This window comes from Triturus cristatus, chromosome 6 (assembly GCF_964204655.1).
Source record: "Triturus cristatus chromosome 6, aTriCri1.1, whole genome shotgun sequence".
Lineage (NCBI taxonomy): Eukaryota > Metazoa > Chordata > Amphibia > Caudata > Salamandridae > Triturus > Triturus cristatus.
In genome coordinates this window covers 263,512,318-263,539,160 of record NC_140589.1, presented here as the reverse complement: position 1 = coordinate 263,539,160, position 26,843 = coordinate 263,512,318, and the positions used below count along the sequence as shown (strand labels likewise).

The 26,843-nt window shown below is 38.1% G+C and overlaps 1 protein-coding gene across 1 annotated transcript in view; it reads right to left on the bottom strand.

The window, feature by feature from the left end:
• LOC146816741 (b(0,+)-type amino acid transporter 1-like) overlaps window positions 1-26,843 on the bottom strand; it is a 245,755-nt gene that overhangs the window by 121,165 nt on the left and 97,747 nt on the right. The window lies entirely within an intron of this gene.

Below are 26,843 nucleotides of genomic sequence, written 5' to 3'. Positions count from 1 at the left end.
TGCATCTTGGAGAATAAAGATACCAGTTATAATATGAAATAGGCCAGATTAAATATATGCAGTATAAAAAGCAAAACTGAAAATCTAGTAAAAAAGAAAAAAGATGTTATTTTCAGTTCACTGTTCATACAGGCTTTTGTGGTATATATGGTAAATACACATCGTGATATTCAGGTCAACTCACTTGTTGGGTTCTCTCCTCATAAGAGGACAGGTGCACACGCAGCATACGTATGATCTTTGTGAGTTAACGGTTTGTGTATTTGATGGACCAGCTCGTCTCAGTCACTTGATGTTGGTTGCGGTTACTCTCCAGGAGACTCACAGAATAACAATGAGTCAAGCCATTCATCAAGAACCGCGTCGAAAAGTGCCACTGGTGATACTGTTCTGTCATAGGTAGCATCCTGTAGAAGGGACAAGAGCATTGCTCAGCGTTGTTTCTGGTGCTCATGTAGAGGTTGAAAGATCACTTCTATATCAATGTAAGCCACTGGGGACTGTTCCAGTTGTAAGTGCAAGACGATTTCAGTGATACAGTTACTTGCACCAGCACACAGGTTTTAGTTGTGCAGCATTCCTTTTGTGCAATGTGAGCATCCAGTGCTCGCTGAGTTCAGATAGCCAAGCATGTCCCATGTAGCTTGCTAGAGTCTCTCTGCAGCTTTATTCTGCTGGATATGTTTACTCCATGTTGTTTATTTGTTTGTTGGAACAGGAGAAAGATGATGGTACCACAGCTAATTAGCAGTATGATGATCAGAAATCCCCCAAAAGGGATGGAGAACAGAAAATGAAAAACGACAGAATCGATCCAAATACTACTTTAAATCTAGTCACCGGACCAGATCCAATGTTTTTAAAAGATGGACAAATACCAGATGTCACAGACAAATTGAATATCATTAGGACGATATCTGCAAAATTGCTTGTGTAACAGCCTCTGAATTTCTGAAGCAGTTCTGTCTGTCTGCATGTTATAAACTTTAACAGTTGAAGTCAAAAAGACTTCTTTTTGCAAGAGAGGAGACAATAGTTTGTTCAAATCGCCGAAACGCATAGATTTCATGCTTATACTGGGCCAAAGGATGTTCCTAAAGACATTTAGAGGCGGAGAATAAGAGGTCTTTCCATTGCACTGTACTTTTTCAGAAACCGTTATCAGGTACAGTGGCGTAACGAAACTTGAGGGGCCCCCCTGCAAGGTAAGTGGAGGGGCCACCTCCGGCTCAATCAGGAGCTCTCTGGACGGAGTACTGTGCTGCGGGGGCCCCCTGGAGCTTGGGGGCCCCCCGCACCATGGGGGATGCGGGGGCCTGTGTTATGCCCCTGATCAGGTATGGCTGGCTGAGTTCCAACCAACAGCAATTATCATTTGTTAGGGATAAATGGGAGCCGCAGGGCCTTACTTCACACCTGCTGCAATCAGGACGAGTCCCAGGACTCCCTCGGGCAGGGTGGCAACCTCAACAATCACCCGCACCTGTGGCAGCGCATATAGCGCAAAGAACTGTCCTGCCGCACGGGAGCCATGGGGCCTTACTTCATGCCTGCTGCATGGGGCAACGAGTCCCAGGATTCTCTCGGCCGAGAGGTGGCCTCAACAATCACCAGCACCTGTGGTAGTGCTATGTAGTAGAAATAACTGTTCCACCATGCAAGATGCGCACGGTCAGTGCCTGGGCAAAGCCCAGTCCAAGTGCTGGCCCGTCCTGCACCCATCAGCAACAGGAGGAAACAGGGTAGGGCCACACCCTTGGTCCTGCATTTTCTATCCCGTTACTCAGAGGTTCAACAGTTTTCGTGGTATGGCAGTAAGGCCTCCACCTCTTTGTCTCTTATAAACGTGTCGAGGCAAATATGTGTATGCTCGCCTAACCTTAAAACACCTGCCACTCAGTTTATCTGTAGACACTTGAGCGGAGTGCATGAAGCAAATTGGTGGCTAATTTTGAACCGAGCAGCTCGCAGGAACAAAGGACTCTCTAAGTTGTTCCTCTCATAATTTCCATTACTGCCTTTTCCCCGATGTTACGAAATGCATTGACTGGGCAAAAGATCACATATCGTGGCGATTCATAAGTTATTTATCACAAATGGGACAATTCAAGATTAACGGACACTCTGCCACAGACAAGGAGCCGGCAGCGCCCAAGCTGCTTCAGACGAAATCTAGTATGCTGTCTTTTTTTGTCTTCAAAGGTGGGTGCTCTAGAGAAGGGAATCACGACTGTTGAGGACACATTGGCCCAATGCGGGGGAGAGCTTCTCTGAGCTCAGCTTCAGAGGGCCCCACAATAAAGGACACACTTCCCCATGCAAATAGGTCTATTACGTAGGCACAGGTTCATTGCTCGGCCACACCAAATCATGCAGGATTGATCACTATAACTGACACTGGCTCCGAGCAGGTGACTGATGCACTTCCACCTTCGTGCACATGGAAGAAAAGGGAAGGTATGGTCTCCAAAGGATGTTGTGGATTATCGTCACAAATAAAGGATGTAATCTTGGATATAGCTGCAGAGGACTTTATTACTATCAAACTTTAAAACTGCATAGATACTGTTTATACAAAAATAGAGCACCTAATTAGGGGTCTGCTCCTCCCTCTGGAGAAGCGATGTGAGAACATTGAGCAAATCATCGGGGGCCTAAAGGAGGTCTCTCCTCAGACAGCTACTTATTCACTGCCTGGTTCAGCTGGTGACAGGATGTCACTAGGTAAGGCTTGTAGTGAAGTGCCCCGTACGGCTATGACTGTCCCTAAAGCAAACCCTATTGAAGCTGCTGGTTCCCTCGCCAGGCAAAAGCAGTTACAGATCAGTTGTGGTTCTTCTAATTTCAAAGAGTCTAGTAGATACCTACTTGGGGAAGGACCTAGGGGTCTTACGGTCACGTGGCCAAGGTTGTACTTCCGTCCCACACTTTGAGACATTAAAGTTACTTTCATCTATTGAATAAACAAAAAAGAGTTTTCTTTAAATTGAATGAGGAAACATCGCGTATCTTTTTCTAGTTACGCACTAGTTGTTTCTGTAGCAGCAAAAAAACCTCACTTCGGGTCGAGGAAGTGAGCACGTCTATCCAATCAGGTAGACCATATAAGGACACGTGGTTACTGATGAATTTCCGGTCTACACTTGAAGAGTATCGGCGGTTCCGTGATCCAGGAACTCGGAGTGTTATGGAGTCGCTTATCTAAGAAGTATCGAGTAAGTGTTTTCTTGCTAGTATTACTTGATAATACCTGAAGTCGTGTTTTCTCATTTAGCTTCGAAGGTTGGTTAATTTAATTGACGTTTGCTACCGTTACTCTGCCTTGAGATCAGTATATATGAGATTACACGTTAGATCTAATATTCAGTTTGGTTGATAATACTTGAACGTTTGTATGCTTATTTGCTTCTGAATGTTGGTTAACTTAACTTAATTGACACTGGCAACCTAGACGCGGTGTTGAATGTAGTGTATACGTGATTACACTTCAGGTCTAAATAATAAGTTTCCATGTTTCTATTTTTTCCATTGACGATTCTCAAATGCGCTAAATTAAAGTGGCGATTAGGCTTGAATAATGTTCATGGACCGAAGTCATGAAATATAAAACAAGATGGTGTTTTTCTAAAACGTTATTGGTATAACGTATATCCATAAAGGCCGGTTTTTTCCTTGTTCTCTTCTGTATTGAAGTGAATTTCTAATGATACAGGACGTTCTGTGATATTCTCAAGAGAACATTTTGCTGAATGTCATTGCTACCTATTATCGCCGAATGTTTAGCCCTTTAACACTTGGGTTCTATTTTTATACCTTTTCATTTTGTGATTTCCGTATTTTTTTGTGTTTCTGTTTTTAGAGTATGTGAGACGTTTGTAGTTACCTTATGGTTGTTCTTATTCAGTTTAGCATGCATTTAGGACATCTCCTTTTAGCTTGGTCGTTTTATTAATTTTGGAACAAGTCAGAACATTTTACCTGAGACTTCACTTAAGAATTTAATACCGTCTTTACAAAAGAACTTTTTCTTTTTTTTCATTGTTTACTTCCTTTTTAGTGCTCAAAAGATTTCACCAATCGAAGTGAATTTCGTTGACTACACTTGATTTTCGAAGAAAACTCTCTCTTCTACTTTTGGTGACTTATCGATGAATTTCCCGTTATATTCATTCTCACTAATTTGGACACTTGAGGAGACTTGTTGCTTAAAAGCAGAGGTACAATTGGGTTACCACGAATATAATAAATAGGCGGCTTTGGCCTTAAATAATGAGTCCAATGCCTTGTTACATATATTATTATGTTTTTGTTTTGATATAGTGATCCAAAATCGACATTGTGACTATCGTTAGGTTCTGGACTGGATTGAACCACGTTCTGATCCTTGGTGAGATTTTCATGTGGATATTTGTCCATTTTGGATATACTAACACACTTTACGATTTTTTGTTAAATCAATCACGGTATCCAACACCTAGTTGTGGTGAGCCCTTTGATAATTCATAGGCTTTACTTGTTGTATTCTTTAGTGGTATAGCACTTTGATTTTTTTGGTTTTTGGTCTATGTGTCCCTTTTGTTGCTCATCTCTGGGCTTATGCGTCTGGTGTTCCAAAGTTTCCTCTTCAACTACTCAATTGGATATATGGATTTCTTTTTTATTTCTGATGGTGCATTGTCTCTTTTCTCCTGCACGTTTATTCTCCTTCCTCCCGTTTCGTTTTCCTTTCCTTTCTCCTTTTCTAATTCTTTTTCATTTTACTTATATCTTTTTATTCACATTTTTATCAAGTTTACTTTCTGCCACTACATCTGGTAGAAGGTGACACTGATTACCTATCAATCACAAATGATGAATTGTTTCTTTGCAATGTGGTCATTTCTCAAACTTGGTTGTTTATATTATATTAAATGCAATTTTAGAAAGATCATTCTTTGATAAATGTATGTTGCTCTTTACAGCCCTGAGGAAGCCCGCTGTTGGGCGAAACGCGTTGGCTGTTTCTCTGCTGCTTGTTCAACCTGCAACAATTAAAGAACCTATTTTTTCTATTTGTGTACGTGTATTTTGAAAAACGCTATGTACCATCATTATTATTACTCTTTGTAGTGTTGCCTCTCTGTCAAATGATTTTTTTGTGGTAAAACGTATATGGTCCTTGGATAGTGGACCTTTGAGGTGGGCAACCTGAACTGTTTGAATTGGTGATACTTTGTGTATAGGAGGGTAGTGCAGCTGTGGCTTTCCCCAACTATCCATTTGCTTCATATTTCTTAATTAGGGTCGCTGGCACGCCCATTTGCACGTTAATACAGGATGAACTTTGATGATGGAAGAGAGGAACTTGCAAAAGATCTGTTCTCTTCAGATAAAACTAGTCAGAAAACGACCTCAACCACCACTATAGGCGAAGGACTTTAAGCCAAGTTTCTTAAATTAGAGCGGCTAAAGAAAGCTGAATTATCTAAGTGGTGGGACGGTATTACACTCAAAAGATATCTTGACAATAAAAAATACCTCGTGAATTACGTATCTTGACGTTCCCCACTTTTGATGATCTTGATCCGGACTTATTGAAAATTGGGAGGAGAATCTACAAAATTCATCTTTTGTTATGATGAGGGTTTTGATAGAGCACTCAGATAGGAAGTGCATAAAATTGAGAGAAGAAATAAGTGAACTAGAGACAGAAATAAAAGCACTGAATCTGAAGGATGCAATTGATAAAAATTATGTTATACTTAAAGAACAAATCTCTAATCATCAACGATTTATTAAACAAAGAAAATTGAATAAAATAGCACGTGATGACAGAGACTATTCTCAGGGACGCATTTACACCTTCGCACAAAAGTTCGATAACATTCAGATCCCTAGATCTAAGGATGCGGATATCCAGAGTATAGGTAGTGCATCAAGCCTAATGAGTAGCTCCAATGCCTCCTCTATTGAGGAATCTGGCATCTCTGGTAACAAAACTACTGAATCTAATGCTGATACTGCCACTTCTTCCTCTACTTTTTTAGAGGAAGTGTTACGGTACCGCATTGGGAGCAAACAACAACTAAAAAAACCTCCAAACCGACAAGACGGGGAGGCTATAGAAAAAACAGACAAAGATCAAGGTGTACTCACCAGGTATCAACGAAAGAAACTCAACAACTAAAATATGACTCATGTCTAAAATCTAATTAGCAATCGTGTGATATTGAAAACCTTGTGATCAATCTGTCTGATCGTATTTTGAATGTTACTGAACTGTCCTTGTTGAATAAAGGGCTAGGTTTCTGTGCATCATACAAAGGTGTATTTTCTGATATATATGCTGATTTGTTTAGATTTTCTAGACGTGCAAAATTGAAGTGTCACTTTTTTCTTAATCAATCTCTGGGATCATCTAATGTATCTAATGCAATTGAGAGGTCAACTTTATCTGTAGAACATCTCAAACAGGTTTCGTTATTACTATCATTAGATGGTGAAATGGAAGTTCCCCTGGAGGCGATTGCGAATGAGCTAGATATTGAACAAGATCTTACACTTGATAGTTCCCTTCGCCCAAAAAGCAAGTTTGTGCCACAAGGACCACATGTCACCAGTATTGATGTTTTCCACAAACTAGTCACTGAAGATTTGTACAGACTAGAAGATAAGTTAATGAAAGGTCATGGCCGAAGAAGCACTGATAATTTAACTATGGATGAACAAAGAGCACTACATAGCTTAAAGAACGACTCCTCCCTTGTCATCCGAGAGGCTTACAAGGGTGGAAATGTCGTTGTAATGAACAGAGCAGACTATGATGGTGAAGCATTAAGGCAACTTGGCAATCAGGAGGGCTATAGAAAGGTCAATGGTAACCCTTGCCCTGAAGCTATGAAAGCAATCAATATTCGCCTATCCCATTGGAAGGAGATAGGACTTTTGTCTGATGCAGAATATTTATATCTCAAAATCTCGTTCCCCAGGTCAGCTTGCTTATATCTTTTGCCTAAGATCCATAAAAAAGAAAAATTTCAACCGGGACGGCCAATAATTTCAGGGAATGGGTCTCTGACTGAACATCTGTCAGAATTCGTAGACCTATTCCTTAAACCTTTTGTAACTAATTTACCATCATATATCCAAGATACAAAAGATTTTTTGAACAAAATAGAAGATGTACAATGGGATGACAACATGTGGCAGGTTACTATGGATGTTGAATCCCTGTACACATGTATCAAAAAAGAATTTGGAAGAATGGCGATTTATCTATTTTTGTCTTTGAGAAGTACCAGTTTCCTTGAGCATAATGGCATGATCTTGGAAATGGTGGACATGATCCTTAGTAATAATTTTTTTCTGTTCAATTCAGATTGGTACCATCAGCAACAGGGCACGGCGATGGGCTCCAAATTCGCACCATCGTATGCAAACATATTCATGGGATGGTTCGAAAAAATCTATGTGTGGTCACATCATGCCAAAGATTGGACTAGGGATGTGCATTTCTGGGGACGATACATAGATGATATTTTTCTGATTTGGACGGGCCCAGAGATGCACCTACTTCAGTTCTTTGATTATCTTAATGATAATCCCTTCAATATACGTTTGACTATGAAGAAATCCAGGACGACCATTCAATTTTTGGATCTAGAGGTATATGTTGACCTGAATAAATTGCAGACTACATTATTCAGAAAGGACACAGCTGTTAACAGCACATTACATTTTCAAAGTGCGCACTCTTCAAGCACAAAATGTGCAATTCCTTCTGGAGAATTGATTCGGGTTCGCCGCAATTGTAGTAATGACAGACACTTTGAATCACAGGCCCAGGCCACCTTACAACGTCTAAAAAAGAGGGGATATAAAGAATCAGTCCTCAATCTGGCTTTGGAGAAAGCCAAATGTGTAAAGAGGGCGGATCTTTTAAAACCTAAAACCAGAGCAAACCCTATCAAACGTGAGCATTTGGCATTCATTACCACGCATTCACAATTGAATCAGGATGTGTATAAAATACTACAAAGACATTGGAAAATCTTGTTGGGCACACCTGGGGTAGGATTACTTGTACACGACAAACCTTCAATTACTTTCAAAAGGTCAGGTACTTTAAGAGAAGCATTATGCCCAAGTTACACGGCCATCAGACAAAGCAATTCTGAAATGTGGCTCAAACGACCGAAAGGTTTTTTTGTCTGTGGGAATTGTAATATTTGTCAGTTGGGCATGAATAAGACCACATGGTTTTCGTACAATAATCAACGCAAGTATGAGATTAATCATTTCTTGAATTGTCAGTCGACATATGTAATCTATGTAATTGTTTGTAACTATTCTAAAATATACATAGGCAGTACAGTTAGACAATTGCGTGGACGAATTCAAGAACATAGGAGAGCATGTTCCAACAATGATGGTTCCAGTGCACTAGGTGCCCATAATTGTACGTCCGATTTACCAAAATCCAAATTTAAATTCCATGCAATTGATCAAGCTCTCTCTGATAAACGCGGGGGAAATAGGGAGCTGCGTCTCAGACAACTTGAGGCGTTGTGGATTTGTAAATTGAGATCAGCTACATTAGGGCTAAATTCTGATAATGAGATGCATTACCTGTTATAAGTGGTATTTCTGACTCTGCCATATTGAATACCTCGTTGAGAACATCTCATATAATGTGGTTATCCAATACCATCACTGATATAATTTTCTTGATATATATTGTTGTCCTTGAATGGATCTTATTTTATTACGAGAGTTGGATGTGACATTGTCATCTGTCTGTTATCGCATTTGTTGGCTCTGGTGGTACTGATATATTCTTGTTGAAACATTCATGATGATTAGGAATATATTTTCAAATATTGGGTCATGATATATATTTTTTTGACCATATGCTGTACAGTTTTAAAGTCAATGGGAACACTGATCCTCAGAAGAAATGATTTTTGTGTGCCTTTTCATTGCTTTGTTCTTGGGTTGTCCTCTCTCTCGCTGTCATGTCTTTTCTATCATAATTCCACGAACTATGAACTCTTGGTCCAATACTGAATGAATGATGTCTGCATGGTCTTGAATATCTTCATCACAGATCATGGGTGCAATGTGGTTCATATTAAAATAGTGGTTTTAGTAACTTAGTTGTTAGCAATGATCTGAAATTACATATTTAAATTTTTTTTTTCTCTTGATAAAAACTTTAGGTGCGGGTAAATACTTTAAAACATGGACATTGTTATATTATTGATGATTTCTGGAGTTTTCGCATCCGTGTTCGTATTTTCGTTATAAGTGATGGGAATGACGAAAACAAGAAACGTTTTTTAGACTGGCCCGTTGCGTGTATACGCATTTGAGTCTTTGCCCGGGATTGAGTTGTTTGACCTGATAAAGCTTCGTTGAGGTTGCATAAATTCTTATCGCGGAAATAATCAACATACACGTTCTAGTTGTTTTCCAATATCTGAGTTCAGGGTAGCGAGCTCGATCGTATCAATAGACTGATCCGTATTAGGTCAGGTGGCCAAGGTTGTACTTCCGTCCCACACTTTGAGACATTAAAGTTACTTTCATCTATTGAATAAACAAAGAAGAGTTTTCTTTAAATTGAATGAGGAAACATTGCGTATCTTTTTCTAGTTACCCACTAGTTGTTTCTGTAGCAACAAAAAAACCTCACTTCGGGTCGACGAAGTGAGCACATCTATCCAATCAGGTAGACCATATAAGGACACATGGTTACTGATGAATTTCCGGTCTACACTTGAAGAGTATCGGCGGTTCCGTGATCCAGGAACTCGGAGTGTTATGGAGTCGCTTATCTAAGAAGTATCGAGTAAGTGTTTTCTTGCTAGTATTACTTGATAATACCTGAAGTCGTGTTTTCTCATTTAGCTTCGAAGGTTGGTTAATTTAATTGACGTTTGCTACCGTTACTCTGCCTTGAGATCAGTATATATGACATTACACGTCAGATCTAATATTAAGTTTGGTTGATAATACTTGAACGTTTGTATGCTTATTTGCTTTTGAATGTTGGTTAACTTAACTTAATTAACACTGGCAACCTAGACGCGGTGTTGAATGTAGTGTATACGTGATTACACTTCAGGTCTAAATAATAAGTTTCCATGTTTCTATTTTTTCCTTTGACGATTCTCAAATGTGCTAAATTAAAGTGGCGATTAGGCTCGCATAATGTTCATGGACCGAAGTCATGAAATATAAAACAAGACGGTGTTTTTCTAAAACGTTATTGGTATAACGTATATCCATAAAGGCCGGTTTTTTCCTTGTTCTCTTCTGTATTGAAGTGAATTTCTAATGATACAGGACGTTCTGTGATATTCTCAAGAGAATATTTTGCTGAATGTCATTGCTACCTGTAATCGCTGAGTGTTTAGCCCTTTAACACTTGGGTTCTATTTTTATACCTTTTCATTTTGTGTTTTCCGTATTTTTTTGTGTTTCTGTTTTTAGAGTATGTGAGACATTTGTAGTTACCTTATGGTTGTTCTTATTCAGTTTAGCATGCATTTAGGACATCTCCTTTTAGCTTGGTCGTTTTATTAATTTTGGAACAAGTCAGAACATTTTAGCTGAGACTTCACTTAAGAATTTAATACCGTCTTTACAAAAGAACTTTTTCTTTTTTTTCATTGTTTACTTCCTTTTTAGTGCTCAAAAGATTTCACCAATCGAAGTGAATTTCGTTGCCTACACTTGATTTTCGAAGAAAACTCTCTCTTCTACTTTTGGTGACTTATCGATGAATTTACCGTTACATTCATTCTCACTAATTTGGACACTTGAGGAGACTTGTTGCTTAAAAGCAGAGGTACAATTGGGTTACCACTAATATAATAAATAGGCGGCTTTGGCCTTAAATAATGAGTCCAATGCCTTGTTACATATATTATTATGTTTTTGTTTTGATATAGTGATCCAAAATCAACATTGTGACTATCGTTAGGTTCTGGACTGGATTGAACCACGTTCTGATCCTTGGTGAGATTTTCATGTGGATATTTGTCCATTTTGGATATACTAACACACTTTACGATTTTTTGTTAAATCAATCACGGTATCCAACACCTAGTTGTGGTGAGCCCTTTGATAATTCATAGGCTTTACTTGTTGTATTCTTTAGTGGTATAGCACTTTGATTTTTTTGGTTTTTGGTCTATGTGTCCCTTTTGTTGCTCATCTCTGGGCTTATGCGTCTGGTGTTCCAAAGTTTCCTCTTCAACTACTCAATTGGATATATGGATTTCTTTTTTATTTCTGATGGTGTATTGTCTCTTTTCTCCTGCACGTTTATTCTCCTTCCTCCCGTTTCGTTTTCCTTTCCTTTCTCCTTTCCTAATTCTTTTTCATTTTACTTATATCTTTTTATTCACATTTTTATCAAGTTTACTTTCTGCCACTACATCTGGTAGAAGGTGACACTGATTACCTATCAATCACAAATGATGAATTGTTTCTTTGCAATGTGGTCATTTCTCAAACTTGGTTGTTTATATTATATTAAATGCAATTTTAGAAAGATCATTCTTTGATAAATGTATGTTGCTCTTTACAGCCCTGAGGAAGCCCGCTGTTGGGCGAAACGCGTTGGCTGTTTCTCTGCTGCTTGTTCAACCTGCAACAATTAAAGAACCTATTTTTTCTATTTGTATACGTGTATTTTGAAAAACGCTATGTACCATTATTATTATTACTCTTTGTAGTGTTGCCTCTCTGTCAAATGATTTTTTTGTGGTAAAACGTATATGGTCCTTGGATAGTGGACCTTTGAGGTGGGCAACCTGAACTGTTTGAATTAGTGATACTTTGTGTATAGGAGGGTAGTGCAGCTGTGGCTTTCCCCAACTATCCATTTGCTTCATATTTCTTAATTAGGGTCGCTGGCACGCCCATTTGCACGTTAATACAGGATGAACTTTGATGATGGAAGAGAGGAACTTGCAAAAGATCTGTTCTCTTCAGATAAAACAAGTCAGAAAACGACCTCAACCACCACTATAGGCGAAGGACTTTAAGCCAAGTTTCTTAAATTAGAGCGGCTAAAGAAAGCTGAATTATCTAAGTGGTGGGACGGTATTACACTCAAAAGATATCTTGACAATAAAAAATACCTCGTGAATTACGTATCTTGACGTTCCCCACTTTTGATGATCTTGATCCGGACTTCTTGAAAATTGGGAGGAGAATCTACAAAATTCATCTTTTGTTATGATGAGGGTTTTGATAGAGCACTCAGATAGGAAGTGCATAAAATTGAGAGAAGAAATAAGTGAACTAGAGACAGAAATAAAAGCACTGAATCTGAAGGATGCAATTGATAAAAATTATGTTATACTTAAAGAACAAATCTCTAATCATCAACGATTTTTTAAACAAAGAAAATTGAATAAAATAACACATGATGACAGAGACTATTCTCAGGGACGCATTTACACCTTCGCACAAAAGTTCGATAACATTCAGATCCCTAGATCTAAGGATGCGGATATCCAGAGTATAGGTAGTGCATCAAGCCTAATGAGTAGCTCCAATGCCTCCTCTATTGAGGAATCTGGCATCTCTGGTAACAAAACTACTGAATCTAATGCTGATACTGCCACTTCTTCCTCTACTTTTTTAGAGGAAGTGTTACGGTACCGCATTGGGAGCAAACAACAACTAAAAAAACCTCCAAACCGACAAGACGGGGGGGCTATAGAAAAAACAGACAAAGATCAAGGTGTACTCACCAGGTATCAACGAAAGAAACTCAACAACTAAAATATGACTCATGTCTAAAATCTAATTAGCAATCGTGTGATATTGAAAACCTTGTGATCAATCTGTCTGATCGTATTTTGAATGTTACTGAACTGTCCTTGTTGAATAAAGGGCTAGGTTTCTGTGCATCATACAAAGGTGTATTTTCTGATATATATGCTGATTTGTTTAGATTTTCTAGACGTGCAAAATTGAAATGTCACTTTTTTCTTAATCAATCTCTGGGATCATCTAATGTATCTAATGCAATTGAGAGGTCAACTTTATCTGTAGAACATCTCAAACAGGTTTCGTTATTACTATCATTAGATGGTGAAATGGAAGTTCCCCTGGAGGCGATTGCGAATGAGCTAGATATTGAACAAGATCTTACACTTGATAGTTCCCTTCGCCCAAAAAGCAAGTTTGTGCCACATGTCACCAGTATTGATGTTTTCCACAAACTAGTCACTGAAGATTTGTACAGACTAGAAGATAAGTTAATGAAAGGTCATGGCCGAAGAAGCACTGATAATTTAACTATGGATGAACAAAGAGCACTACATAGCTTAAAGAACGACTCCTCCCTTGTCATCCGAGAGGCTTACAAGGGTGGAAATGTCGTTGTAATGAACAGAGCAGACTATGATGGTGAAGCATTAAGGCAACTTGGCAATCAGGAGGGCTATAGAAAGGTCAATGGTAACCCTTGCCCTGAAGCTATGAGAGCAATCAATATTCGCCTATCCCATTGGAAGGAGATAGGACTTTTGTCTGATGCAGAATATTTATATCTCAAAATCTCGTTCCCCAGGTCAGCTTGCTTATATCTTTTGCCTAAGATCCATAAAAAAGAAAAATTTCAACCGGGACGGCCAATAATTTCAGGGAATGGGTCTCTGACTGAACATCTGTCAGAATTCGTAGACCTATTAATTAAACCTTGTGTAACTAATTTACCATCATATATCCAAGATACAAAAGATTTTTTGAACAAAATAGAAGATGTACAATGGGATGACAACATGTGGCTGGTTACTATGGATGTTGAATCCCTGTACACATGTATCAAAAAAGAATTTGGAAGAATGGCGATTTATCTATTTTTGTCTTTGAGAAGTACCAGTTTCCTTGAGCATAATGGCATGATCTTGGAAATGGTGGACATGATCCTTAGTAATAATTTTTTTCTGTTCAATTCAGATTGGTACCATCAGCAACAGGGCACGGCGATGGGCTCCAAATTCGCACCATCGTATGCAAACATATTCATGGGATGGTTCGAAAAAATCTATGTGTGGTCACATCATGCCAAAGATTGGACTAGGGATGTGCATTTCTGGGGACGATACATAGATGATATTTTTCTGATTTGGACGGGCCCAGAGATGCACCTACTTCAGTTCTTTGATTATCTTAATGATAATCCCTTCAATATACGTTTGACTATGAAGAAATCCAGGACGACCATTCAATTTTTGGATCTAGAGGTATATGTTGACCTGAATAAATTGCAGACTACATTATTCAGAAAGGACACAGCTGTTAACAGCACATTACATTTTCAAAGTGCGCACTCTTCAAGCACGAAATGTGCAATTCCTTCTGGAGAATTGATTCGGGTTCGCCGCAATTGTAGTAATGACAGACACTTTGAATCACAGGCCCAGGCCACCTTACAACGTCTAAAAAAGAGGGGATATAAAGAATCAGTCCTCAATCTGGCTTTGGAGAAAGCCAAATGTGTAAAGAGGGCGGATCTTTTAAAACCTAAAACCAGAGCAAACCCTATCAAACGTGAGCATTTGGCATTCATTACCACGCATTCACAATTGAATCAGGATGTGTATAAAATACTACAAAGACATTGGAAAATCTTGTTGGGCACACCTGGGGTAGGATTACTTGTACACGACAAACCTTCAATTACTTTCAAAAGGTCAGGTACTTTAAGAGAAGCATTATGCCCAAGTTATACGGCCATCAGACAAAGCAATTCTGAAATGTGGCTCAAACGACCGAAAGGTTTTTTTGTCTGTGGGAATTGTAATATTTGTCAGTTGGGCATGAATAAGACCACATGGTTTTCGTACAATAATCAACGCAAGTATGAGATTAATCATTTCTTGAATTGTCAGTCGACATATGTAATCTATGTAATTGTTTGTAACTATTCTAAAATATACATAGGCAGTACAGTTAGACAATTGCGTGGACGAATTCAAGAACATAGGAGAGCATGTTCCAACAATGATGGTTCCAGTGCACTAGGTGCCCATAATTGTACGTCCGATTTACCAAAATCCAAATTTAAATTCCATGCAATTGATCAAGCTCTCTCTGATAAACGCGGGGGAAATAGGGAGCTGCGTCTCAGACAACTTGAGGCGTTGTGGATTTGTAAATTGAGATCAGCTACATTAGGGCTAAATTCTGATAATGAGATGCATTACCTGTTATAAGTGGTATTTCTGACTCTGCCATATTGAATACCTCATTGAGAACATCTCATATAATGTGGTTATCCAATACCATCACTGATATAATTTTCTTGATATATATTGTTGTCCTTGAATGGATCTTATTTTATTACGAGAGTTGGATGTGACATTGTCATCAGTCTGTTATCGCATTTGTTGGCTCTGGTGGTACTGATATATTCTTGTTGAAACATTCATGATGATTAGGAATATATTTTCAAATATTGGGTCATGATATATATTTTTTTGACCATATGCTGTACAGTTTTAAAGTCAATGGGAACACTGATCCTCAGAAGAAATGATTTTTGTGTGCCTTTTCATTGCTTTGTTCTTGGGTTGTCCTCTCTCTCGCTGTCATGTCTTTTCTATCATAATTCCACGAACTATGAACTCTTGGTCCAATACTGAATGAATGATGTCTGCATGGTCTTGAATATCTTCATCACAGATCATGGGTGCAATGTGGTTCATATTAAAATAGTGGTTTTAGTAACTTAGTTGTTAGCAATGATCTGAAATTACATATTTAAATTTTTTTTTTCTCTTGATAAAAACTTTAGGTGCGGGTAAATACTTTAAAACATGGACATTGTTATATTATTGATGATTTCTGGAGTTTTCGCATCCGTGTTCGTATTTTCGTTATAAGTGATGGGAATGACGAAAACAAGAAACGTTTTTTAGACTGGCCCGTTGCGTGTATACGCATTTGAGTCTTTGCCCGGGATTGAGTTGTTTGACCTGATAAAGCTTCGTTGAGGTTGCATAAATTCTTATCGCGGAAATAATCAACATACACGTTCTAGTTGTTTTCCAATATCTGAGTTCAGGGTAGCGAGCTCGATCGTATCAATAGACTGATCCGTATTAGGTCAGGTGGCCAAGGTTGTACTTCCGTCCCACACTTTGAGACATTAAAGTTACTTTCATCTATTGAATAAACAAAGAAGAGTTTTCTTTAAATTGAATGAGGAAACATTGCGTATCTTTTTCTAGTTACCCACTAGTTGTTTCTGTAGCAACAAAAAAACCTCACTTCGGGTCGACGAAGTGAGCACATCTATCCAATCAGGTAGACCATATAAGGACACGTGGTTACTGATGAATTTCCGGTCTACACTTGAAGAGTATCGGCGGTTCCGTGATCCAGGAACTCGGAGTGTTATGGAGTCGCTTATCTAAGAAGTATCGAGTAAGTGTTTTATTGCTAGTATTACTTGATAATACCTGAAGTCGTGTTTTCTCATTTAGCTTCGAAGGTTGGTTAATTTAATTGACGTTTGCTACCGTTACTCTGCCTTGAGATCAGTATATATGACATTACACGTCAGATCTAATATTAAGTTTGGTTGATAATACTTGAACGTTTGTATGCTTATTTGCTTCTGAATGTTGGTTAACTTAACTTAATTAACACTGGCAACCTAGACGCGGTGTTGAATGTAGTGTATACGTGATTACACTTCAGGTCTAAATAATAAGTTTCCATGTTTCTATTTTTTCCTTTGACGATTCTCAAATGCGCTAAATTAAAGTGGCGATTAGGCTCGCATAATGTTCATGGACCGAAGTCATGAAATATAAAACAAGACGGTGTTTTTCTAAAACGTTATTGGTATAACGTATATCCATAAAGGCCGGTTTTTTCCTTGTTCTCTTCTGTATTGAAGTGAATTTCTAATGATACAGGACGTTCTGTGATATTCTCAAGAGAATATTTTGCTGAATGTCATTGCTACCTGTAATCGCTGAGTGTTTAGCCCTTTAACACTTGGGTTCTATTTTTATACCTTTTCATTTAGTGTTTTCCGTATTTTTTTGTGTTTCTGTTTTTAGAGTATGTGAGACATTTGTAGTTACCTTATGGTTGTTCTTATTCAGTTTAGCATGCATTTAGGACATCTCCTTTTAGCTTGGTCGTTTTATTAATTTTGGAACAAGTCAGAACATTTTAGCTGAGACTTCACTTAAGAATTTAATACCGTCTTTACAAAAGAACTTTTTCTTTTTTTTCATTGTTTACTTCCTTTTTAGTGCTCAAAAGATTTCACCAATCGAAGTGAATTTCGTTGCCTACACTTGATTTTCGAAGAAAACTCTCTCTTCTACTTTTGGTGACTTATCGATGAATTTACCGTTACATTCATTCTCACTAATTTGGACACTTGAGGAGACTTGTTGCTTAAAAGCAGAGGTACAATTGGGTTACCACTAATATAATAAATAGGCGGCTTTGGCCTTAAATAATGAGTCCAATGCCTTGTTACATATATTATTATGTTTTTGTTTTGATATAGTGATCCAAAATCAACATTGTGACTATCGTTAGGTTCTGGACTGGATTGAACCACGTTCTGATCCTTGGTGAGATTTTCATGTGGATATTTGTCCATTTTGGATATACTAACACACTTTACGATTTTTTGTTAAATCAATCACGGTATCCAACACCTAGTTGTGGTGAGCCCTTTGATAATTCATAGGCTTTACTTGTTGTATTCTTTAGTGGTATAGCACTTTGATTTTTTTGGTTTTTGGTCTATGTGTCCCTTTTGTTGCTCATCTCTGGGCTTATGCGTCTGGTGTTCCAAAGTTTCCTCTTCAACTACTCAATTGGATATATGGATTTCTTTTTTATTTCTGATGGTGTATTGTCTCTTTTCTCCTGCACGTTTATTCTCCTTCCTCCCGTTTCGTTTTCCTTTCCTTTCTCCTTTCCTAATTCTTTTTCATTTTACTTATATCTTTTTATTCACATTTTTATCAAGTTTACTTTCTGCCACTACATCTGGTAGAAGGTGACACTGATTACCTATCAATCACAAATGATGAATTGTTTCTTTGCAATGTGGTCATTTCTCAAACTTGGTTGTTTATATTATATTAAATGCAATTTTAGAAAGATCATTCTTTGATAAATGTATGTTGCTCTTTACAGCCCTGAGGAAGCCCGCTGTTGGGCGAAACGCGTTGGCTGTTTCTCTGCTGCTTGTTCAACCTGCAACAATTAAAGAACCTATTTTTTCTATTTGTATACGTGTATTTTGAAAAACGCTATGTACCATTATTATTATTACTCTTTGTAGTGTTGCCTCTCTGTCAAATGATTTTTTTGTGGTAAAACGTATATGGTCCTTGGATAGTGGACCTTTGAGGTGGGCAACCTGAACTGTTTGAATTAGTGATACTTTGTGTATAGGAGGGTAGTGCAGCTGTGGCTTTCCCCAACTATCCATTTGCTTCATATTTCTTAATTAGGGTCGCTGGCACGCCCATTTGCACGTTAATACAGGATGAACTTTGATGATGGAAGAGAGGAACTTGCAAAAGATCTGTTCTCTTCAGATAAAACAAGTCAGAAAACGACCTCAACCACCACTATAGGCGAAGGACTTTAAGCCAAGTTTCTTAAATTAGAGCGGCTAAAGAAAGCTGAATTATCTAAGTGGTGGGACGGTATTACACTCAAAAGATATCTTGACAATAAAAAATACCTCGTGAATTACGTATCTTGACGTTCCCCACTTTTGATGATCTTGATCCGGACTTATTGAAAATTGGGAGGAGAATCTACAAAATTCATCTTTTGTTATGATGAGGGTTTTGATAGAGCACTCAGATAGGAAGTGCATAAAATTGAGAGAAGAAATAAGTGAACTAGAGACAGAAATAAAAGCACTGAATCTGAAGGATGCAATTGATAAAAATTATGTTATACTTAAAGAACAAATCTCTAATCATCAACGATTTATTAAACAAAGAAAATTGAATAAAATAGCACATGATGACAGAGACTATTCTCAGGGACGCATTTACACCTTCGCACAAAAGTTCGATAACATTCAGATCCCTAGATCTAAGGATGCGGATATCCGGAGTATAGGTAGTGCATCAAGCCTAATGAGTAGCTCCAATGCCTCCTCTATTGAGGAATCTGGCATCTCTGGTAACAAAACTACTGAATCTAATGCTGATACTGCCACTTCTTCCTCTACTTTTTTAGAGGAAGTGTTACGGTACCGCATTGGGAGCAAACAACAACTAAAAAAACCTCCAAACCGACAAGACGGGGGGGCTATAGAAAAAACAGACAAAGATCAAGGTGTACTCACCAGGTATCAACGAAAGAAACTCAACAACTAAAATATGACTCATGTCTAAAATCTAATTAGCAATCGTGTGATATTGAAAACCTTGTGATCAATCTGTCTGATCGTATTTTGAATGTTACTGAACTGTCCTTGTTGAATAAAGGGCTAGGTTTCTGTGCATCATACAAAGGTGTATTTTCTGATATATATGCTGATTTGTTTAGATTTTCTAGACGTGCAAAATTGAAATGTCACTTTTTTCTTAATCAATCTCTGGGATCATCTAATGTATCTAATGCAATTGAGAGGTCAACTTTATCTGTAGAACATCTCAAACAGGTTTCGTTATTACTATCATTAGATGGTGAAATGGAAGTTCCCCTGGAGGCGATTGCGAATGAGCTAGATATTGAACAAGATCTTACACTTGATAGTTCCCTTCGCCCAAAAAGCAAGTTTGTGCCACAAGGACCACATGTCACCAGTATTGATGTTTTCCACAAACTAGTCACTGAAGATTTGTACAGACTAGAAGATAAGTTAATGAAAGGTCATGGCCGAAGAAGCACTGATAATTTAACTATGGATGAACAAAGAGCACTACATAGCTTAAAGAACGACTCCTCCCTTGTCATCCGAGAGACTTACAAGGGTGGAAATGTCGTTGTAATGAACAGAGCAGACTATGATGGTGAAGCATTAAGGCAACTTGGCAATCAGGAGGGCTATAGAAAGGTCAATGGTAACCCTTGCCCTGAAGCTATGAGAGCAATCAATATTCGCCTATCCCATTGGAAGGAGATAGGACTTTTGTCTGATGCAGAATATTTATATCTCAAAATCTCGTTCCCCAGGTCAGCTTGCTTATATCTTTTGCCTAAGATCCATAAAAAAGAAAAATTTCAACCGGGACGGCCAATAATTTCAGGGAATGGGTCTCTGACTGAACATCTGTCAGAATTCGTAGACCTATTCCTTAAACCTTTTGTAACTAATTTACCATCATATATCCAAGATACAAAAGATTTTTTGAACAAAATAGAAGATGTACAATGGGATGACAACATGTGGCTGGTTACTATGGATGTCGAATCCCTGTACACATGTATCAAAAAAGAATTTGGAAGAATGGCGATTTATCTATTTTTGTCTTTGAGAAGTACCAGTTTCCTTGAGCATAATGGCATGATCTTGGAAATGGTGGACATGATCCTTAGTAATAATTTTTTTCTGTTCAATTCAGATTGGTACCATCAGCTACAGGGCACGGCGATGGGCTCCAAATTCGCACCATCGTATGCAAACATATTCATGGGATGGTTCGAAAAAATCTATGTGTGGTCACATCATGCCAAAGATTGGACTAGGGATGTGCATTTCTGGGGACGATACATAGATGATATTTTTCTGATTTGGACGGGCCCAGAGATGCACCTACTTCAGTTCTTTGATTATCTTAATGATAATCCCTTCAATATACGTTTGACTATGAAGAAATCCAGGACGACCATTCAATTTTTGGATCTAGAGGTGTATGTTGACCTGAATAAATTGCAGACTACATTATTCAGAAAGGACACAGCTGTTAACAGCACATTACATTTTCAAAGTGCGCACTCTTCAAGAACGAAATGTGCAATTCCTTCTGGAGAATTGATTCGGGTTCGCCGCAATTGTAGTAATGACAGACACTTTGAATCACAGGCCCAGGCCACCTTACAACGTCTAAAAAAGAGGGGATATAAAGAATCAGTCCTCAATCTGGCTTTGGAGAAAGCCAAATGTGTAAAGAGGGCGGATCTTTTAAAACCTAAAACCAGAGCAAACCCTATCAAACGTGAGCATTTGGCATTCATTACCACGCATTTACAATTGAATCAGGATGTGTATAAAATACTACATAGACATTGGAAAATCTTGTTGGGCACACCTGGGGTAGGATTACTTGTACACGACAAACCTTCAATTACTTTCAAAAGGTCAGGTACTTTAAGAGAAGCATTATGCCCAAGTTACACGGCCATCAGACAAAGCAATTCTGAAATGTGGCTCAAACGACCGAAAGGTTTTTTTGTCTGTGGGAATTGTAATATTTGTCAGTTGGGCATGAATAAGACCACATGGTTTTCGTACTATAATCAACGCAAGTATGAGATTAATCATTTCTTGAATTGTCAGTCGACATATGTAATCTATGTAATTGTTTGTAACTATTCTAAAATATACATAGGCAGTACAGTTAGACAATTGCGTGGACGAATTCAAGAACATAGGAGAGCATGTTCCAACAATGATGGTTCCAGTGCACTAGGTGCCCATAATTGTACGTCAGATTTACCAAAATCCAAATTTAAATTCCATGCAATTGATCAAGCTCTCTCTGATAGACGCGGGGGAAATAGGGAGCTGCGTCTCAGACAACTTGAGGCGTTGTGGATTTGTAAATTGAGATCAGCTACATTAGGGCTAAATTCTGATAATGAGATGCATTACCTGTTATAAGTGGTATTTCTGACTCTGCCATATTGAATACCTCGTTGAGAACATCTCATATAATGTGGTTATCCAATACCATCACTGATATAATTTTCTTGATATATATTGTTGTCCTTGAATGGATCTTATTTTATTACGAGAGTTGGATGTGACATTGTCATCTGTCTGTTATCGCATTTGTTGGCTCTGGTGGTACTGATATATTCTTGTTGAAACATTCATGATGATTAGGAATATATTTTCAAATATTGGGTCATGATATATATTTTTTTGACCATATGCTGTACAGTTTTAAAGTCAATGGGAACACTGATCCTCAGAAGAAATGATTTTTGTGTGTCTTTTCATTGCTTTGTTCTTGGGTTGTCCTCTCTCTCACTGTCATGTCTTTTCTATCATAATTCCACGAACTATGAACTCTTGGTCCAATACTGAATGAATGATGTCTGCATGGTCTTGAATATCTTCATCACAGATCATGGGTGCAATGTGGTTCATATTAAAATAATGGTTTTAGTAACTTAGTTGTTAGCAATGATCTGAAATTACATATTTAAATTTTTTTTTTCTCTTGATCAAAACTTTAGGTGCGGGTAAATACTTTACAACATGGACATTGTTATATTATTGATGATTTCTGGAGTTTTCGCATCCGTGTTCGTATTTTCGTTATAAGTGATGGGAATGACGAAAACAAGAAACGTTTTTTAGACTGGCCCGTTGCGTGTATACGCATTTGAGTCTTTGCCCGGGATTGAGTTGTTTGACCTGATAAAGCTTCGTTGAGGTTGCATAAATTCTTATCGCGGAAATAATCAACATACACGTTCTAGTTGTTTTCCAATATACGAGTTCAGGGTAGCGAGCTCGATCGTATCAATAGACTGATCCGTATTAGGTCAGGTGGCCAAGGTTGTACTTCCGTCCCACACTTTGAGACATTAAAGTTACTTTCATCTATTGAATAAACAAAGAAGAGTTTTCTTTAAATTGAATGAGGAAACATTGCGTATCTTTTTCTAGTTACGCACTAGTTGTTTCTGTAGCAACAAAAAAACCTCACTTCGGGTCGACGAAGTGAGCACGTCTATCCAATCAGGTAGACCATATAAGGACACGTGGTTACTGATGAATTTCCGGTCTACACTTGAAGAGTATCAGTGTTATGGAGTCGCTTATCTAAGAAGTATCGAGTAAGTGTTTTCTTGCTAGTATTACTTGATAATACCTGAAGTCATGTTTTCTCATTTAGCTTCGAAGGTTGGTTAATTTAATTGACGTTTGCTACCGTTACTCTGCCTTGAGATCAGTATATATGACATTACACGTCAGATCTAATATTAAGTTTGGTTGATAATACTTGAACGTTTGTATGCTTATTTGCTTCTGAATGTTGGTTAACTTAACTTAATTAACACTGGCAACCTAGACGCGGTGTTGAATGTAGTGTATACGTGATTACACTTCAGGTCTAAATAATAAGTTTCCATGTTTCTATCTTTTCCTTTGACAATTCTCAAATGCGCTAAATTAAAGTGGCGATTAGGCTCGCATAATGTTCATGGACCGAAGTCATGAAATATAAAACAGGACGGTGTTTTTCTAAAACGTTATTGGTATAACGTATATCCATAAAGGCCGGTTTTTTCCTTGTTCTCTTCTGTATTGAAGTGAATTTCTAATGATACAGGACGTTCTGTGATATTCTCAAGAGAATATTTTGCTGAATGTCATTGCTACCTGTAATCGCTGAGTGTTTAGCCCTTTAACACTTGGGTTCTATTTTTATACCTTTTCATTTTGTGTTTTCCGTATTTTTTTGTGTTTCTGTTTTTAGAGTATGTGAGACGTTTGTAGTTACCTTATGGTTGTTCTTATTCAGTTTAGCATGCATTTAGGACATCTCCTTTTAGCTTGGTCGTTTTATTAATTTTGGAACAAGTCAGAACATTTTACCTGAGACTTCACTTAAGAATTTAATACCGTCTTTACAAAAGAACTTTTTCTTTTTTTTCATTCTTTACTTCCTTTTTAGTGCTCAAAAGATTTCACCAATCGAAGTGAATTTCGTTGCCTACACTTGATTTTCGAAGAAAACTCTCTCTTCTACTTTTGGTGACTTATCGATGAATTTACCGTTATATTCATTCTCACTAATTTGGACACTTGAGGAGACTTGTTGCTTAAAAGCAGAAGTACAATTGGGTTACCACTAATATAATAAATAGGCGGCTTTGGCCTTAAATAATGAGTCCAATGCCTTGTTACATATATTATTATGTTTTTGTTTTGATATAGTGATCCAAAATCGACATTGTGACTATCGTTAGGTTCTGGACTGGATTGAACCACGTTCTGATCCTTGGTGAGATTTTCATGTGGATATTTGTCCATTTTGGATATACTAACACACTTTACGATTTTTTGTTAAATCAATCACGGTATCCAACACCTAGTTGTGGTGAGCCCTTTGATAATTCATAGGCTTTACTTGTTGTATTCTTAAGTGGTATAGCACTTTGATTTTTTGGGTTTTTGGTCTATGTGTCCCTTTTGTTGCTCATCTCTGGGCTTATGCGTCTGGTGTTCCAAAGTTTTCTCTTCAACTACTTAATTGGATATATGGATTTCTTTTTTATTTCTGATGGTGCATTGTCTCTTTTCTCCTGCACGTTTATTCTCCTTCCCCCCGTTTCGTTTTCCTTTCCTTTCTCCTTTTCTAATTCTTTTTCATTTTACTGATATCTTTTTATTCACATTTTTATCAAGTTTACTTTCTGCCACTACATCTGGTAGAAGGTGACACTGATTACCTATCAATCACAAATGAGGAATTGTTTCTTTGCAATGTGTTCATTTCTCAACCTTGGTTGTTTATATTATATTAAATGCAATTTTAGAAAGATCATTCTTTGATATATGTATGTTGCTCTTTACAGCCGTGAGGAAGCCCGCTGTTGGGCGAAACGCGTTGGCTGTTTCTCTGCTGCTGGTTCAACCTGCAACAATTAAAGAACCTATTTTTTCTATTTGTATACGTGTATTTTGAAAAACGCTATGTACCATCATTATTATTACTCTTTGTAGTGTTGCCTCTCTGTCAAATGATTTTTTTGTGGTAAAACGTATATGGTCCTTGGATAGTAGACTTTTGAGGTGGGCAACCTGAACTGTTTGAATTAGTGATACTTTGTGTATAGGAGGGTAGTGCAGCTGTGGCTTTCCCCAACTATCCATTTGCTTCATATGTCTTATGGCTAATCAAGGGCCAGACTCCCGGGGAGGCCAGCCTGGTTTGTACTCTGGCCCTATAAATAATCTTCTTCTGGAAGCACCCCCTATTTGTTGGTCCTTGGCAATGTCCTCCCCTAATTGGTCACACTTCTGAATGATATACTCATCTCAAAAATAAAGTGACTCACTGGATGGGTACAAATTTGAACTTGGGACCAGCCAAGTACAATCGTATATATACTACACATGGTTAGGAGGGTTAGTTGGATGGAAAAGAATAAAAAAGAATTTGGGTGGAGACTGTGTAAACATACATTTTAAACAAATTAATGCGGCGGAGCAGGTGTTTGCTGCAGCACGCTTGAACAGGCCTGTAGCATCATCTTCTATCCAGTTACTCCCTCTGTTTTTTTTTTCTATAAACCCGAAACAGTGTGCCATTTACCTTGGATTACTGTCGGGCAACAAAGGTCTGGTTGTACTGTTAAACTTCGACCCCTCAAGTTACGACAAATAACAGATTTGCCCCTTTAAGTCATTTGGACCCTTGTGATTGACTGAACATTTCAGTGGCTTCATCTGTCAAAGCCCCCCATCTCCAGTCCTGTTAGTGGCCAGACTGACATGCAAGGTGAGGGATAGAATCTATTAGTAATGACCTTCGGGTGATAAGCTGGAATCTCGCAGGGCTTACCTCCAAATTTTTTGACCAAAACTGGGTAAGATATATTAAGGGTTTCCAACGGATACACTTAAAAGAAACTTGGTAGACCTCTAATGCATCCTTTATAGAAGGTTATAAAACATTCTTTATTCTAGCTATCCCTTCATCCTCAGGTAGGGCAAATGGTTTTATGCCTCTGGAGATCACAGGGCTTGTCACTGAACTACATTCAGGGATCCCCATATAACAAGTCCTCTTTCAGGATTGTTTTCTTTTAACTTGTATAATGCAAGAACATGGTCAAAGGTTACATCTGGTATTAACACTGTGGGTACATACATTCAACTGTTAGCTAAACACTGGAAAGGACAGGCTAATTTGATTATTGCAGGGAACTTTAACATTCCCTCATGTGAAAGGCCCTTTGAAACCATGAATAACCTCTGGAAGTGCTTGCTCTCATCAGGGCTACAATTGGAAAACAACAAAGAAGGGTCTGATATAACCACATTATTAAACAATTTTAGTCTTGTTGTTACCTTTGATAAACTAGAAAATTCTCCAGGGGCCGGAGTGACTCCTACATATATAGGAAGGAGTTGGGTTTCCATAATTGATTATATCTTTTTATCGGTCCATTTACACCCCATGATCTCTAAATTTAGGGCCATATGTAGGTAGAATGGAATTTGCGAATTGGAAATTGCGATTTTTCGCGAATCGCATTTTCCGAATCGCAAATAGCTATGTAGGTAGATTTTAGCGATTAATTAGCGATTAGCAAAAATTCGCAGAATAATTTTGCGTTTACCCTAATAGCGATTCCTTAATTGCGAAAATGCTATTAAGGAATCGCAAATCTGGGAATCTGCAATTCAGGTGCAGAATGATGACATCACAACCAGGAAGTGTGACTGCCCATGCTGCACCTGATTGCCAGCAGCTGTGTGTGAGCCAGTAGCTGTTTGAGAGCCTGTGTGGAGAGGAGAACAGTGCAGCTCTGCATTTGAAAACCAGCCAAATGGATTCCCAGGGGACAGAAAAGCAGCATGAGGAACCAGCAAGGAAGAGGAAACAGAAATTCAATGAGAGGGAGCTGGAGGTCCTCACACAGGA